Source organism: Lepisma saccharinum, chromosome 2 (assembly GCF_977018435.1).
Source record: "Lepisma saccharinum chromosome 2, izLepSacc3.1, whole genome shotgun sequence".
Classification (NCBI taxonomy): Eukaryota; Metazoa; Arthropoda; class Insecta; order Zygentoma; family Lepismatidae; genus Lepisma; species Lepisma saccharinum.
The window spans coordinates 54,136,159-54,155,456 of record NC_139230.1 but is presented as its reverse complement, the minus strand read 5'-3'; the positions used below and the strand labels follow the sequence as shown (position 1 = coordinate 54,155,456).

The 19,298-nt window shown below is 38.9% G+C and overlaps 1 protein-coding gene across 3 annotated transcripts in view; it reads left to right on the top strand.

The window, feature by feature from the left end:
- LOC145984036 (uncharacterized) overlaps positions 1-19,298 on the top strand; it is a 118,988-nt gene that overhangs the window by 47,613 nt on the left and 52,077 nt on the right. Inside the window, exon 1 of one of the 3 annotated variants that reach the window (XM_083117373.1) lies at positions 17,818-18,167. The exons of 1 other annotated variant lie outside the window; for it this stretch is intronic. The gene's annotated coding sequence lies outside the window, so the exon portion shown is untranslated. Of the gene's footprint in view, positions 1-17,817; positions 18,174-19,298 lie in introns of those variants that run through there. One more of the 3 variants, XM_083117374.1, reaches the window with a different exon arrangement.

The following is a 19,298-nucleotide window of genomic DNA, read 5'->3' as shown; positions in this document are numbered from 1 at the left end:
AGAATTCTTTGTGGATTGATTTTAAGTCGCTGTCCTTCCACTTGTGGCTAATCGCGACGATGGTGATAAATGGTGATAAGAAAAAATTGATGAAGGGACAATCACGAACGCATGTGGATGGCACAGCACAAAGAGGATTAATCGCTACGATTAGCCAAAAGTGCAGAAAAACAACGGCAAATAAGAAAAATCAAGTTACAGAGGATTATACTGACTGTGGGTCCATACGCCAGAACCTCGTTGGCCTACAACATTGCAGTTACTGGGAAGTACTATTGGAGTTAGGCTGACTTTTGGGTTTCCTTTCAAAAGGCATCTAGCGCGACATGCCACTAGAAAAACGAACCTTAAGAAACATGCGCAAACGTTCACACTGGAGCGGCGCGACACGGTGTACATATCACATGCCACATGTATGAACTCTGACTGGACCGTTTTTTTTTTTCAGCAGCATGCATCTTGTCATCTCGTTCTGTATATTGGACATGCGCAGTGGATGTTTTGAAGGAAACGTGGCTAGACAGGTGTGTAGTTTGTGCTGAAGTATCACTTGCCATTTTGTGTCCCCCCCTAAGAGTAACTTTCGAATATATTAATTCCGGGTAAGAGCTTATGTACAAACTATAATGATTTAAAAAATGATGCCTACAACGGAATTCTAAAGTACGTACTAGGGATGGCCAAATCCGGATTTAAAAAAATCCAGAATCCGGATAGTAAAACAGAGAATACGGATTTTGGAGGGAATCTGGATTTTGGAGGGAATCCGGATTTTGAAGGGAATCTGGATTTTGGAGGGAATCCGGATTTAATCCGGATAGTAAATTTTACGAATCCGGATTTCAAATTCCAGATTTTTTTTTGGCCATCTCTAGTACGTACCTGACAAAGTAGACTTTAAACCTCTTGCAAGAGAATAGTCATTTGATTCTGCTCAAATTGTCTATGTTTGTGATTATGGACCAAACAAAGCTTCCAAGATGTACTTTGCGGTGGACCCGTCTCTTATGTAGCGAGTTCATCCGTCAGATTACTTTCACGCTCAATTGCTTGCTTCATGGATTTGAGAATAATTGAACCCACATGCCTTTTGCGACTGGTATAACTTGTCGAGGAACTTTACTACATTGGGCGTGGTTTAAATTACCAGCTCGAACAGCCGTCTGAAGTAATTACAACGGTACCTGGATCTGGCTAAAAATACAGCAGCCGCTCGTCTTGACCTACGGTTCGCCAAGTTTTGCTACTGAGTTTTTGCTGTTATTAAAATGTTAGCAACACGTCATTATTGTAAGCTACTTATGCAGTCATCTTGTTTTCGTTCGCGTAAAAAGCACGTTCCTCTTCCTGTTTGGTGAAAACTCTGTAATCTTTAATTTTCGTGTATTCATTTCTGAGATATTTCTTCCATGGTAATTCTTGTTATTAATCAAATGAAATCTTCTGGCCGGACCATCATGCGGTAAATATTCATGTCTTGTGTCTTATGTTTCGGGACAGCATTAATCATCATGAGAACCGTTGCTGAACGAGTTTCGTGTCCACTCCACTCCCAATTCAACCCGCCAGACAGCAAAAACTTTGATAGTGATTCTTGTGAGCGGCGTACAAGTCGTTTGTATGCAGTGGTGGAGAGAGAGGAAGAAGCGCTACCTGGTGCTGTGTGTACTTGAAAGTAATTGAAGATGTAGTTTTATAACTTTCACTCAAACCTTGATTCGGTCAGTTTTGATTTCACTTTGGGTGCCGCACTCTTATTAACCTATCATTTTTAACCGCGGGGATCACTTGATATCATGAATAACAATAATGTGAATTCATAGTAACTGTGAGGTGAGCAATGAACATGATATTCTAGTTTGCAACCTTTCTCATCCTTTATCCGTCAGCGGTTGTAATCGTTATTTTAATGCATTACACTCTGTCCCATTTATCTCTGGAGCAAGCGAACGAAAACAAGTCTCTGCGCAAATAGTGACGCGAGACAACTCCACCAATAAACACGTGAGAGGAAAGGGATTGCGTGGAAGGGGGAAAGCGACGGCAGTTACTACCCTTCCCAGTAGCGTGTACTACTTTGCTCTTCCCACTCGATTTCCTCCCCATTCTCTGCCGCTATGCGCGGTCTTGCTACAGAGATAGTTGGGACAGGGTATATTTCAAACAACTCTGTGACCGAGCGCGTTAAGTGGTCAACTTTCGGTCTCGCCACCGAAGTTCCCCGGTTCGAGTCCCGGACTGGGAATGGGTGTCCCTTGTTAGTATGCCTTCGTCAATTTCGTATAATCATTATTCATTCTCATTGCCACAATTAGCCAAAAGTGGCAGAAAAGCGACGCTAAGAAACACAAATACGTCCAATTCAATCGTCCGATTATTTCATAAGTAAGTAATCGAAACTCAAGCGAAAAAAATGTAACGAGTGTTGCCAAGATCCATGGACATTCAGAGGGTTCTAGCTGCCTTGTTTTTTTGTTTGAGTCTTTGTTTTAAGTCCACTATACGAACACCAAGACTAATCAGGACTGAACCTACAGTTTAGAGTGGGATTCAAACCACGATGTGCCTTCACGGGGTATCGAATCCGGGACCCCTTGATTATTCTTGTTTTTTCATGCAGATTTCTGAACATGTAATGTGAGTATTCGCCACAATGTTTCGTCAACTCAGTATTCTACTATAGTAGCCTGTTTATGTAATTCTGTTTGCTTTCTTTGTGATAAGGTTACTTTTGAAGCCCTTCTTTCCATTCGAAAAATTTACTCCTCTCTCCCTTTGTATTATTTCCCTGTTCACTTCATATCTTCATTCCCTTCTTTCTTTCTTGCTGCTTCGTATTTACAGAAGGGGACTAATATTCTTCCTTCTTTGTTGTATTTCTCCATGTGCTCCTGTCTTCTGCAGAAGACATGTTAATGTCTTCATTTATCTGCATCCAACGCAATTCACGTTTTAGGGACTTATTTGACATACTCCATCCTGGGTCTTCCAGTATGATTTCTTCGTCTGTTCTTCCTTGTCTCGGTATGTAGTCTACCATCCTGTACCTTCGTTGGGCGATCGATTTCCACAGGCACATCTTAATATGCGTATGCATCGGGATTACTTCGTTTCTTTTTTTGCCCTTTTGATCAACTTTCGCCGGCCTGAGTGGCGGAGTGGTAAGCACAGCGCGCTACTAAACCAGGTGTCCCGGGTTCGAATCTGGCCTGGGCATGGGTGTTCTTTGTGAGTGCTCCTTCATCAATTTCATCATATCATCACTCATCGTCGCGATTAGCCAAAAGTGGCAGAAAAAGCGAAGCTAAACAACCAAATTAAAATAAGGACATTATCTTTTTTTGTAATATCCCATTTACTGCTTCTTCTTGTTTTCTCCCTTTTCCATTTTCAAGTTTAGGAACACCAAGCAGTTGAATGCTTCTTTCAAAGGATATTTCCACTGGTTAATCAAGAGGTCCTGGGTCCGATACCCGGTGGAGGCACATGGTCCAGTCCTGATTAGCCTTTCTGTTCATAAGGTGGACTTAAAGCAACAATTCAAACAAATTTCCACTGGTAACATCTCATATGCTCCGTACTGATCGAACTCTAGAATCTTGGCTTGGGAGGCCACCCCCCCCCCCCCGCTCAAAGAAATAAAATCTTCCTGAATTTCTTTACATTCTCTTCTCTAAATTCATTTATTCGCCGCTGCAGTAAAGACCTAGTGTATTCATATTGACATCTAAAGGTTTCAGCAATTTTACATTATTTTTTGTATTTTTGTTATTGTGCTTCTCATTTCTTCCAATTTTGACTAATTGCAGCGATGAAGGTAAGTGATCTGATGAAATTGATGAAGGGACGCTCTCGAAGAACACCCATGCTGGGATATTAACTCAGGAACTTCGGTGGTAAAATTGAAAGTTGACCACTTAACGTTCTAGGTTGCCGAGTCGATGTTCCCATTATACTTGATGCATTGTATGTATTATGGTCAATAACTTTATAGATATTGCCTACCTCCGTGGCGGAGTGGTTAGCACAACTCGCTACAACGCAAGGGGTCTCGGGTTCGAATCCCAGTCTGGATATGGGCATTCTTTGTGAGTGTTTTCATCAATTTCATCATATCATCATTCATCCTCATCGTCGCGATTAGTCAATGTGGCAGAAAAGCGACGCTAATAACAAAAATGAAATGAAAACCTTGCACATGCCAAGAGAAGAGAATAGTTTGAGAGAAATCACAATGATAATCTTCTTCCGCCTTTTGTCTTTGATCTTTGAAAAATCAAGGGCAAATGTTGCAGACCAACGAGGCTGGCCTCTGGACCTACGACCAGTATTTTCCTCTGTAAGGCTGTGTGGTGTCCTGTTTCTTGTTCTTATATGTGCTGACTGCCCCTTTACAGACTCAGCTTTTAGCCTTGGTAAGATTTTAGCCCTCAGAGACAAATGTTGATTTTAGTTACGATAAGGAGCTCGTATATTGTGTAGGGTGCAAATGACCCAATTCTTGACGGACCAAAAAAAATATTTCAATCAATCAAAAATCAAGTGGGTTTTGCGACAAGAAGGGGAGTTCCAAATATGGTTCTGGGGTTTTCCAATTATTTTAGTTGACAACACTGTTAGGTCTATATATCCCGTCCATAGACACAGGCGTCGCTCTGATATGTTTCATCACCTTCAGAAAATGCCGAAATTTTGAATGTTTTGGGCCCTACCCCTATACCCCCTACATACCTTGAAGGTAGGTACGCAGGGGGCAGCTTTACCCTTTATCATTATATACTGTATGTATGTTTTAATACTTTTTTTCTTATTATTACTTTAATTATTTTATCTTGGAAGAAAATGTCCTGTGTGACATTATTTTCACACTGTTTTATTACTAATCAGTTTATTTTGTCATTTTGCGACTTAATAAAAAGGTATATCTCTGTACTTTGTTCAAAAGATTCTCTCAAAGAAACAATCATGCAGTGCGATAACTACCTTGAAAAGTTCGATACCCGATGGAGGCACATAGTGGTTCGGATTCCACTTTACACGGTACGTCCAGTCCCGATTAGCCTTACTGTGCATAAAGTGGACTTAAAACACAAAATCAAGCAACCAAATCAACCAACCACCTTGAACAAGACTGGGAACAGCATCCAATTGGTCGGTTTGCAATGAAAGATAAGTTTGACATTCTAAGAGTAGGCAGGAATTCCTCTGCGTAAGTTATGTCTTCTCTAGTTAACTTCCTTTCTGTTTTGGTGGGTGAGTGACGTAAATTGGCAATCTGCAACGTCAAGCAATGTCCCGTAAAACCAACCGCCTACTGGATGTTGGGCATCATCCCAGCTAACGGGACGTGGTTATCTGTGAGCTCCAGAACGAACCACAGGGACAAACGTTATCACTAGGGAGCGGAAGTTGATGACCTAAAAAATATAGGTATATGACCTATAGAATGTCCTAAAAATTGGAAAAAATGACGTAAAAAATTACCATTAAATTTGTTACTTTCAGGTTAAAAATTGAAATGAAAATGAAATTAAACAAAATGCAATCTTGCTTTAAAAAAAAGGGCACCAAATGATATCACATGCATATTCAATTAAAATATGCAACGAGGATTTCCAATGGAAACACGGTCTGGCTATGGTATTTCCAGCCTCTCCTTATCTGAACTTAAATCTGAGTTTGCCCCAGATGGGCACCTGGTGGTTTCCCCCGACACAACAAAGACTGTCACCAGTTCAGTTTTCTTTTGCTCGTAAATTGCAATCCTGCAATATTATATATATATATATATATATATATATATATATATATATATATATATATATATATATGCATATATTCACCTTGGTGAAAAGATTCCAAAATATTACCAAAATTAAAGAAGTGACAAAATATGACGAAACAATATATCGAATATTGCAAAAAATGACGGGAAAATGCCGAAAATCGGGGAAAATGACCTAAAACCTGACAAATGGCAAAAAATGCACTTTCAAATTACCTTTTTTGGGTTCTAGACGGAGTGTAATATTGTGTATATTTAATGGGCATCGTGTCCGAGATGTCAGAAAAAAGATGACATTTCATCAACTTTCGCTCCCTAGTTATCACTCAGGAGAATTGGACTTTAAGGTCTTGAAACTCGCCCCAAATGAGCAAACAGCTGATAATTTACGAGGGATAGAGATAGAGTAGGTGGCTGAACTTTCAAACAACAACGTATCGCTTCACCTTTGATTTTTAAAGATAGATAATAAAATAAATGAAAATAAATATTCGTGAAACAATTGAGTATAAAATCGAACATGCAGGTAGAATTAGTAAGCTATAGTGTTGTGTTTCTACTGTCATATGGTACAGAATTGTATTATTTGAATATTGCAACACCCTCATTTAATTCTACTCTAGAACCAGGGTGAAAATTAGGAGGGGTGGAACTTACCCTAACTATACCCAATTGTCCTTTGAAACTAATATAAATTTTTAACCCTTCTACCATCTCCCTCATAACAAAAAAATATTTTTTAGGTCCACTTTTTCTCAGATAGTCTACTCGAGGCTGGACATACAGTTTAAAGTGAGATCCGAACTACTGTGTATCGGCCAGAAATCGAAACCGGGACCCTATTCTTACAAGGTGTTAGCGTTACCACTACGCTATCATTCAGCATTCTCACAACAAAAAGACTGAGCTGTTAAGCTGTTTTCGGAGAGAGATCATATTTTTCCTGCAAATTTTAATTTATCTTTTAACACTGGTTCTATACAAAAGTTAATTTTTCTGCAATTGGCTAGGCGACTGAGAAGAATAAGCAGTCGACTTTTGATCTGGACACGAAAGTCAAGGGTCTGAATCCAGACTTAGACATGGGTGCTCTCTATGAGTGCTCTATCAATTTCTCTATTCATCGTTGCGTTAGTGAAAAGTGACACAAATGCGACGTATAATAACAAAAATACAAATACATTTTTTTATATATGATAAAGTTACTATTTTTTAATGTAAAATGCAACAACAATTCGTAATATACGTATGAACGTTAGTGAGAGCCAGACAAGAACGATATTTATGTGAAGAAATAAATGTGCACTTTTTAAATTAATTTATACATTTGTCTCCTTTTTTGGGCATTTCTGGTTAAAGTGTATTTTTTATTTTATTTTCTTAATCCTTTTAAGATTTAATAGTTCTTTATGATTAGTGGTTCAGGTTGCACTACCAACACTTAGATGAGATCTTCCCACCAAAGAAAAATGTTAATGCGTACGTTGTCTGGAATACACCTGTCACATAAATACACATTGCCATCTTAAAGTTATCCATGTATCACACAGTATCGAGACGACACACACTTCAGTTTACATTTTTGCAGTAAACATATTACACCTACTGATTCAGTGCTCTAACCACTGCAGAATATAGTAGATAATGGTTAGCTCAGTGGATCAGTCCTGTGTTCGATCCCCACCATATGCAAAGCGAACGAGGAATTCGCCTGAAGACGAAGGAAAATGTGATATCTCGAAACGTGGTTGGGGTGAAAGGGGTGACCCTTTCTGTGGACCCCAAATGTCAACCATTCTTCCACGTAGTACAACCTGAACATAATTTTGCAGACTAGCGAGGCTCTGGCGCCTTGTCTCACAGTCAGTTTAATCCTATGTGAGGCTCGTGTTGTGTCGTCCATATATGTTTGTCATTGTCTCTTCATCCATCTTATCACCATTCATCCTCATCTTCGCAATTAGATTGGCTAAAAGTGGCAGAAAAGCGCACTAAAATAATTCAATGAATCAATCAATTGAAATGTAGTGATAGAATAATTATCTCCAATTTAGATTGTATGCGGATTACCGAATTAAGAGTCACCTAACGAAGATGTTAAGAAATCCTTGGATACCCATGAGATCATGGATACAGTAATGAATATTTTCGTACTTGATTTTTACAAAACATTTTCATAGTTGATTTCTTCAAAGCTTCAAGCATAAGAAAAATGAGTATATTAAATATATATAATTCGAACTTGTATCATTTGGAAATCGTAACCAGGGTATCACCTCAAAGTATTGGGTATGGATAACCCATTCATAGCCACGCTATGAAACAAGGAAAGTTGAAAGAGCGCATATTTTACTATCATAGTTGCGGTTGACCAGGAAGCATTGCTTACCTACCTTACAGTCCGATTCTATAGAACAAAGTAACAGAAGAAAGCTTTTAACATACCTGTAGTAAGCACCGAGTATGTTTCTATGACACAGAGTAGACCCCAATTTATTTTTACGAGAGATTTGCTGAACGTGAATAATAGATATTATGTACAGAATACTCTCTGAGATTGCGATATAATTACTACTTTTGGATGCAAATTGATCTTAGAACGGTTGATGGCTTCTTAGAATCTTAGTCTCTAAGAATTTAAAACACTTCCTCATGTTTTGCCTTGCAGCTTTATTTTACCAGTTTGCAGCATGCAGAACATGTTTGGGAAGAGTCTGCCTTCATCCGTTACCTGCCTTCTTCGTATGGGAGTCTTTGGAGGATAGAGCATAATTGCCCACTCGAGACATTGTGCTGTCTGAATATCGAATACATAGTTGATTGCTTTTTTCAGGGTACTCGCTTGCATTTTTCTGAATAGGACGTGGGTCTTTCTAAGAAACTGTCAAAAATTATTTGATTTGCCCATCGCCAGATTGCAAATTAAAAACACTGCTCTTCAATGGTGCAAATGAGCAGTGGAGCACTACTACCTTTAGAATAACACAGTGGCGTTTCGTGGCTCGGTTGAATAGTGCTGCAGTCTTGAAGAATTTTGACAGTTATGTAAATTTGAGCTGTATGTAGTCTCTCTTGTAAATTTTGTGGAATTTTTAAGGTTTTTATTTAACTCACCTGGGGAAATTTCCTTGGTCCGCTTGGTTGCGATCCACGTACCCTCGTCCCTTAAACTGAATACAATATTCTGAATATTTTTTTATTTTTGAAGTGACTACTAATAAAACCATAAAATATCATTTAAAAAACGTCTCTCCCAGAAATGAATTCGTAAATACGTCAGTAGCCCTGTCTATTATGCCAATTCCGTTTAAGAAAATAAAATGTGTACACGTTTTTGGGTCTGTCCCTCGCAAAATCAGTGGCGGATTAATTAATATACCTTCCATGGAATTTTGATTCATCAACTAAGCTATGAACAATCTAATTTAAGCCTCTCCGATGGTGTAGTGGTAACGTTGTCGCCTTGTAATCAAGTGGTCCTGGGTTCGATACCTGATGGAGGTACTACATAGTGGTTCGGATCCCACTTTAAATTGTAGGTCCAGTCCAAATTAGCCTATTTGTGCATAAAAGTGGACTTACAAACTCAACCAAATTTAGTGATGCATCTCAGTTAAAAGTCACGTGTTTAGTAATTTTTATTACAATTGAAATTAAATTTAATGCAACATTCAAGACAAGAACCAATGCCTAAATTTATCGTGCAGTACCCACCCTTCGGGAATTCACCGAAACTTTCATATCGCTGGTTCCATTTCACTCCACTTGATTCCAATTCACCAATTGGTTGCAATTGAATGTGGCTTTTTCCAATCCACCTATTTCGTGCAATTGGATACAGTTTATTGCAGTAAACCAATTAGATCCGATCGACTGTCTGAAACTTCATATCGAATCTTGGCTATTGAAACCAATAAAAAATATCTGAGCTGGGTGAAACAAATAAAACTTCCAGACTGGATGTTGCCTCGCTCGCATTACGTGAACATCCTTACCATAGATTTCAACCTGCGGTTTGTACTGTTCTTTTTTTCCTCCTCCTCCTTCTTCTTCTAGGGTCTACATAGTCTGGCTTACGGTTCTTGCCCTTGAAAATAACCCCCGTATTGCAAAGGAACCGAAAATTTCCGAAAGGTTTGGGTTTGTAAAGATTGGGGGTGGGGAAGCTTGTTGTCAAGGTTTCGGTTCTGTTTTCTTCAAACTATGCTTTCGAACTAGCAATTAGGCCAGTCGGGACGCTTTGACTCCGTTAGCTTTAAATAAGGAAAACGAGACAACATAAACCATGTGTCAAGGAAACAAGAAAGCCATAAACCGCAACTCCTGCAAGTACAGGTTACTTCAACATCAGCCGGCAATAAGCGGCTCGTTGGAATGGAAGGTAAGAGGCAGAGCCAATGACAGTGCTCTGGCGTTCTTTTTTGTAGTCAGTGTTATTGTTCCCGTCTTGTACGGCCGCTCCGTGAAAGTCAAACACGTTAATATGGATGATGAAAGGGCGAAGTACTCACGCTGTGCATTCCACAGCTAAAAATGGGTTTAAAATTCATCTTGGTAGCGTAATAACGACTGAAAATCGAAGTGTTAACAGAGAGTTATTTGAACTTCAATTTGGCCTAATATAAAATTCACCTCCGAGCAGTTGCGATGCCAGAACTTTTCATAAGGAAGAGGAGCAGAGTGGCGGGTACATACAATCCTGTTGCAAGAAAATTTTCAATAACATGTATTTGCTTACTAACTTACATGGAACTTCGTGAGCCTTTGCAGTGCTATTCACTACTTTGTCTTAATTCTATTTCAAAATAGCGGAAACTAGATAAGCGTTAGTTGAATAGTTATGAGAATGGAAGCAAATTTATACAACACTACGAATACTATTTAGTAGTTTCTTTCCACAACTTTACACATAAAGTATACCTTACTATTAAAAGAAATTAACAGAAATATAATCGCGATTAGCCAAAAGTGGCAGAAAAGCGTCGTAAAATAACCTACACTAAACTAAGAAGGAAATCAATCGTAAATTATCATGGATAGACTATTCAGTTTATAAAAATAGATTGGCACTATACTCCTTGTGAAGATTTATCTTACCATTTCGAAATTTAGTTGCAGTTCAAAGTTGAAAATCTTATATCGAACATGCATACGGTAATGATATTTTTCAAATTATGCCATTACATATTGCTTGCTAATTATTTTTTTTACAAACCTTGTCGTATTGATTGATTTGGTTTATTTTACTTCGCATTTCTGCCACTTTTGGCTAATCGCGAAGATGAGGATGATATGATGAAATTGATGAAGGTTAACTCACAAAGAACATCAATTCCCAGACCGAGATTCGATCCCGGGACCCCTGTCGTTGTAGCGGGCTATGCTAAGCAATCCTCCCTTGTCGTATCAATTCGCGATTGACCAGTGACAGAAAAAGCGGTGTAATATTACTTGAATGCAAAGATACTGTAATTAGTGTATTGTAGGAAGGCTCTTCTCTCCATTGAAAGTCCTCGTCTTGTAATAATGAATATTCGCAATAAGAGAATGGTTCAATATTCTCACGACCTACCAACTATAAAGTATTGCTGCCGTGCATGCATTAGGCAAAGAATTTGGTCCAGCTTCCGTGGCGTAGTGATTAGTGTAACGCGCTACGAAACCATCTGACCTACAAGTTAAAATCCGGTAAATTATGGGCAATTGCATTTGTTCCTTAACATATTTCACCACTTCACCAGACATGCTCATCGCCGCGATTAATCTAGAAAAGTAGAATAGAGGTAAAATAACCAAAATACAACACAAAAGCCTTTATTCATGATATTTACTTGGTGATTATTGACTGTTAAGATTTCGATACTATGCTCAAAACGTACTCAGTAACCTATTAGTTTGTATTCGCTTCCTCTGTCCTTCCTTAAACGAATATAACGGGATATGCCTCGCTGTGATGGAGAACTTTTTGTACTTCCATTAATCATGCCAAATGACATTCAAGTAAATTGGGCATGTAGATGCAGTCGTTTGATAATGTGGTCCTGCAAACTTCATCTGGGATTTTGTCATGAGAAAATGAATAGACCATTGCAAGAGAATGTCAAGATGAATATCACGTTTCCTTTCACACAATTATATTCCCTGGTTCTAACCTTCCTCCCGCATTCCTAATGAACGAACTATTGAAGTTTCTAAGCTTATCTGTCATTGAATTCAACATAATTACCAGCCTGTGACGAATCATCTATAATATATTATATACTCGTGGAAAATTAAATTGGCATGTGATGCCTCCAGCCCCCTTTATCATGAAAGCAAGTGGAGTCATTTGGGCGTCATGCTCTGCAATTCTGGAGTGGAGTGGAGTGATGGGAAATTGCTAAAGGAAACAAAAAAGGACACAAAATGCTGCAGTTGACTGAATTCAGACTTACAATGTTTTTAAAATACTAAGATTTATGTATAACAAATGTAATATATTTTATTCTTCCCTTGTTAGTAGAAGGCAAATTGATATACAACTAGAGAAGTTGTATTAAAATTTATAATAAATAATGATTATTTGTAACAAAATGTCTTTAATTGTTTTCTTAAAATGAATTTCTTTTCTTTCTCTAAAATGTAATAAAATAACGTAGCGAAATATATACTATTTCAACACGCAGGCCTCCGTGTCTGATTGGCCAGTAACGCGCTACTGTGCTAGTTTCACGTAGGAGTGATATCGCGATGCGACGAGTCGAGAATTATCATAGACTCGTCTCGTCTCCTGTGTAGTGAGGTCTTTCTCGTTCTTGTTTGTGCTTATTTTTCTTTCGGTTTCCAATAAGAAGTTACAAAAACTTATTCTAGATTCACTTCCATGCTCAGATAGGCTAATCGTGAATGGAACAGTTTCTAGTGCCACTGTGCTTGTGGGACCCCTTAATTACAAAGCGACCCACGAAATATTTAGGATAAGCAACACGTACATTGTACACGTACATACTTTCACAACGTACACTATGTCATTATAGCAAAAACTTTTCTTTATAACGTTTTTCTGCTTTACATCTTGTTTCGACGCTGCGAACCGTCGAAATATGGAATTTTATCCTGAGTAAATGAAACCGGTCAGCACAGGCTCGCTATTGTCAGTAATGGATTAACTTTACAATTACAGCAAACAAAATATACGACTTATTTGAAGAAAAAAATCAATAACGTATAAGATTGATATGGCTGGATACGACAAATAGTAATTTAAATTTATTTTAAGCAATTTCTTCAAATATAATACCAGAATTTCGAACGAGATCGTCACGGACATCAAGGTTCGTCTCACTTTGATTTTGCAGAGATTTATTTCAGTCTCGTCTAGAAAATTGAGAGGAAACACAGAGTTTTCTTGTCTCAGTACCATCTCTATTTTCAAAAAATCTGTTAATATATAGGTTTAAGTATAGTTTGCCAAACACCCTCTTACAAAGCTATGAAAATTATGTGTGAGGTAGAGGAGTACATTGTACCCCCCTCCCCTCTCCAAGTCAGTCTCTCGTCTCGTTTGTATAAGTATTTCCTTTCGGAAAATTCCATTTGAAAAATTCAAGAGAAAAGGTCAGTCGTATACTCTTCTGATGAAGATTTGTATCTTATCTTCGAATTGACGCGACCACGTCTTTAGAAAAGTGTACACCCCTTACGTAAAAGAGCATTCGCCTGGAGAGTGATTTTCTGAGAGTAAACTTTACCTGATTCTATGGTTCCACATACATTTTAAACAATTTTCATCTTCTTGGAGAGGTTTCCACATCTCGAACACAGGTCAAGTAACTAGTAGTAGCAAGCACAATGTAGTAAAATAAGTTTACAATGGTTTGAATTTCTGTGGTAAGGAAGATAATGCATGTAATTTATAAACAATATAAACTTTTTTTTATTGAGCGAATTGAAAATAAGTTCTTTTTAACAGTAGTTCCTTGCCTCTGTCAAATTATCTAAGGAGGGGTACAGGGGGTACAACTAGATTTACTGATTTAGGGGATACAGTACCCCCTTCAAAAATTTGGGGGGGTTTACAATGTACCCCTGTACCCCCCGTTCCTGCGCAGGTTTGAATCCTGAGGAAAAGATGGGTGTATTATTGTGCTTGTCCCATCATCAATTTCATGTTCATCATTCATCCTCATTGTCGCGATTAACCCAAGAGTTGCAAAAGTAATGTATAATAATCGAAAAAGAAAGAAGGACAAATACAAACATAAGCCAACCATCTGCAAATTTTTGTATCCTCTTGAACCTCTTCTGTGTTCGAATCATTACCGTTACCGGTGGTTAACCTCCCTTCTTGTTTTCATTCATAAAAGGCGAATTCCAAACAAAAAGTAACAAGTGAACGTGCACACATTCTCAGGGACTTAATATTTGTGTTTAAAGTACTCATACGTTTACGCGGAAATTTCATGCTTTCTTCATGGACCACATTTCATATTTTTGCGTAAATTTGTTATTGATGTACACTTTATGATGGCATCTTCCATAAGCATAGTAACACCATTACCTTTCCAGTTTCCATGAAGGTGTGGTCGGTCTAACACACTGCAAAGCCACAGCCGCTAACACCCCTAAAATTTCTCACAAATGGCCAATTTACCGCTAAGTTCCCTCTAAATACGGACTTGGACCTTCAGATGGAAAATTCTGGTTAGCCCCTGCAGCCTACAGAGGCCACAGGTTCTAACACTGGGCAGGCATGGATTTACCAGCAATTTCATAAGACATCATAACTTAACGCAAGGGGTAGAAAAGTGACTAAAATAACCGAACTAGAAATGCGTTCTTTAGCCTGGATTCGATACAGGCTAAAGAATTGTTTGTGGTGGTTCTCTCACAAGCACAGCCGAAGTAGATTCCCGAGGTGGAAGCACACAGTGGTTCTGATCCATTCAGCTTCTTGCACCATCACTCAGCTTTTACAGCACAGACTTTTTGGAGCGGAGGTGGTGTGACCGTAAAGAGATTAAGTGTTTTAAGCAACCAGTCCTATATTTTTAAGAATCATTTTCCGCGACTCTTTTAACCTTTTGAGTCCCAAGTATCTCGATCGAGATACCCTGTGTCAGGTCGTAGTTTTTACGTTATAACTTTTCTATTTCTGGCTAGAATTTCGATTCTTTTTTATATATTGTTCCTAACACATGTATTTAACAGCAATGTTTCTTGCACCTTTTTTTTCTTCATTAAAATGGAGGTGAAAAGGCGGGAAAAGGGACTTCTCTTTTGCGTCTCTTTTCAAGGGAAAAGATAAATTTCAAACATTTCAACAATTTTTTAAAATAATTTTTGGGGTTTTTCCTCCCTTCCCCCTTCATATATACGCCAAATTTGCACAAATTTTGCGTTTTGTGCATTTTGAATTTTTTTCGGGGGGGGGGGCGGGGGACACACCATTTTTTTAAAGAAAAGTATTTTTGAGGGAATTTCCCCCCTTTCCCCCTCCATATGTACGCTGAATGTGCATAAATTATATATCGTCTGAATCTGTGATTCATTCTGCGTACAACGGTATATCTTTCATATCTCTAGGGCATTTAGTTTCTGAGCTATAGTCATTTCAAGGTACTACTGCATTTTGAAGCTTGAATCAGTGGCGTGCCCACCATTCCTTTTGGGGGTACAACTCAAGTTACATTGGTCATACGACAATGATGCAAATATTTTTCTGTTTATTACATGCCAGCGATAATTTCTATGTGCATTTTGAACTTTTAATATCCTTTTTTCGGGGGGCAGGGGGGGCGAAACCCCATTTTTAAAAAAATATTTTCAGGGGATTTCCCCCCTTTCCCCCTCCATATGTACGCCGAATGTGCATAAATTATATGTCGTCTGAATCTCTGGTTCATTCCGCGTACAACGGTATATCACTCATCTCTCTAGGGCAATTAGTCTCCGATCTACACTCATTTAATTGAAACTCTGCATTTTGCTCAAATCGGCTCGGGCACCAAGGGTGAAAAAGGCCTTGGGACTCAAAAGGTTAAGGGATAGCTTAGCCACATGAGGAGAGGGTATAGCCCCATTCCCCTCTCCCCACGGCACCGACGATCCCAGGAACGAGTCCCGGGCTGCGCATGAGTGTTCTTTGTGAGTGTCCCTTTATCACTTTCATTTAGTAATCTCTTATTACCATCGTCGCGATCAGACCAAAAGTGGCAAAAAATGGACGCTAAATACCAAAAATACAACCCCCATAACACCATTGTCTCAGAAGACCTGCTGTCATATTTGCAATTATAATGACTGTGTTCATGCAGTAGTCTGTCCAGTGAGATACCAAAACCCCATTGAAAAAAAAGTGAACAAGACATTCATCCACACAGAACACATATCTTAAGAGCACCCATTGCATATCCACAATGTCCTGTTCAGATCCATGAATATTATTGATATCCACTTTACCCATTTTTGGATATCCTGAGGACATCTTACGTATGTCAAAAGAGTATATTGAAAACACTTCAATTTTGGATATTTCGTATATGTCCATAGCTTATCCATCCAGTGGCGTCCCAAAAAATGATACTTGGAAGGGGCAAATTCATTCGAGTATCCCAGCGAATTAAGAATATATTCTAACCTTCATTTGATATGTTTTATATGAACGATATATAGTATTATAAACAGGAACTAAGCTAGGTTCCATGCTCTAGACTAGAGAGTAACGTATCGAGCTGACAATTCCAGAGAAGGCATGAATGTTATTGTTTTCTTGCATCATTGCCAAAGTGAATCCCATCGTCACGATAAGCGCTTTCTCTGCCACTTTTGGCCAATCACGATGAGGATGAGTGATGATATTGACGAAGAGACAAAGAACACCCATGCTCAAGCCTGGATTCGAACCCGAGAACCCTGGCGTATGTATGTAAAAAGGAAACCCCCTAACAGGTAGTTTGAACCCCTTTATTATTTCCTCTGTTTGTCATACATATCAGTTTTACTCAGTTCCCATTTTTCACATTGGGGACAAACACATCTTACCCGGGATTCGAATCCGGGACCCATTGCTTCGTAGCGCGCTGTACGAACAGATTTTTTCTCTTTTAAATTTAGAAACCCATAAGCGGCCGGTTTCCCCACATCAAACTCATATCAATTCAACTCAATTCACTACTTTTTCATCCAGGACAGACAAATACAAACATCCATGTCTTGGCCGGACTTCGAACCCGGGCACCTGGAGTAGTAGCGCGCTGCGTTGACCACTCCGCCACGGAAGTAGGCTGTATTTTAAAAATATATCATTCCAGTTCTGAGTCTCGGTCTTGTCTCGATTTTTATAAGGCCGTCTTCGTATGCTATGAAAATCGAATAAATGTTTTCATTGAAAGTAAACCCCCCTCTCTCTCTCTCTCTCTTTTCTCCTGCGCCTAGTCTGTGCATTTGATGGGAACAACAGAGGAAGAAATCACAGACAAGCACTTGCAAATACAATCGTCCGGGAATTTGAACCCGCGACCTCCGATTTAATACGCTTGGCACGGACAAGGAAAGAAGCTAACAAGAGCACGTTACCTAGAGAGGTCGGCATACCCAACCCAAAACATAATGAATTGCTGATCATGACAACAGCAAATTTCTTATGAATACAATCAACACGAAGCTAAACACAATAGGGACAGTGACTTGGGTGCCTCTTTGTTCACGTTGCAAATCTAAAACAGGCAACCTCAACCATGTTTCCGAGAATCTTAACATCTTTGCAGAATGTGATATATACGTGCAGAAGAAGAACGCGTAATAACACACCAGACTCTGTTATACACTCCCTAAGCCTCCTCTGCTCGGACCACGAGAATATTTCTATCAAGCACACGCACACAGCCAAGACACATGCAACACTTGGCGTTCCAGGTTTACATTCTACCCCACCCCACAACACCTGGTCGCTACTTCCCGCATCATGTCACGTGACTTTGGCCTTGTAGAAGTAGGATGGGAAGGAATGGAGGCAAGCTTGGAGGGCAATGAAGCTTCAGTACGCAGCTTCAGTGGATGCCACAAACTTCAGGAGCGAGCGCGAAGGCTCTTCACCTCCAGCTCAACAACGTGATCGTAGGTGTTGGAACCGAAGAAAACTTGAGATTTGTGATTCTTTTTTTTTCACGTTGGTGGCGGATGATGCGAGCTGATATTTGAGAAGTGGGAAAGGGTAACAGCCAAAATATTGACAACTGGCTGTCAAGTGCAGTGTACTGGTTCTTTAGTAACACAAGAGGTCAATGTGCATTGATGTTTGTTGTTTGCAATGAGAGGCAGTGCTTGTCGTCATTGGACAGAAGAAGAAAGAAGCTGGTAGTTAAAGAGTGAGAGAGAAATTGAAGGACTTTAAAGCTGTCACGTAAGTGTGTGTGTGCTTTTATTCTCCTTCGCATATTTTACACGGCAACTTTGCTTTTTCGAATAGCGTTACTCGGTATATATGTATGTATGTATATATGCTGGAAACCTTTATGTATTTTTCCAGCAAGATTCATATAAGAATTTGCTGTTTTAAATAGTTTAACACAAGTGTTTTTCCCCTTTTCGCGACATTATGTACAGCTAATTTATGTTCACCAATCGAGGAAGCTATTTTAATGGTTAAATATACAATTTACCTGGTAGTTTTAAGGTGACCAGGCTATGTCTTCAAATTTATGCTTTTGCGTTTTGTTCTCTATTGAAGCTGCAACACACAAGATTTTGTAGGAAAGGACATAAGTATAGTCCCCACATCATTCAAAGCTTACCTTTATATTACATAAAGTATATATATTACAAACAAGACAAGTTTTCGAAATGGAAGTGCGTTGTGTGAAAATATTTTACATGATATTTGAGGAAGATATAATCCGTGCGTTTGCCTGAAAGAAATAAAACTAATAATCAGAATGGGCATCTGTAGTCCAGCGGTTAACATACGAAGCCTCTTTGGTACATACATGTTTGCGATTCTTCTTCCATTCAGCCCACGTCTATATGATTTTCATACTTTTCGTAAATATGCTACGTAATAACCTAACTAAGAAGGATGTGCTATTTGTCATTGACAGTTCATTCAAATTTTTGTCCATCCTAGGGAAGCTATCTATCAATTATCTTGAAATGCAGCAATTGATCTTTCTCCCACTTAATTTGAAAATAGCATCATTGTTGATAATCTATCATAGGCTTTAATTTTTACAGACTCGGTGAACCTGGTGCGTTGGGTGATCGACCGAGGTTCAGAGTTCTGGCTTCGAAACCCGGCTTGAGCAGGGGCGTTCTTTCGTCAGTTTTATATAATCATCATTCATTCTCGTCTTTATGATTAACTAAATGAGATACAAAAGCGTCTCAAAATTCAATATTTAATTTGTCAAGACGCGTTTGTTACTGAGGTTTATGTTGAAACATGACTGATTTAGGAACTCATTCACAAACATTCCAGTTGCTGCCTCAATGGCCGAGCGCGTTGAGTGATTCGTCACGAATTCACGATTGATCCAAG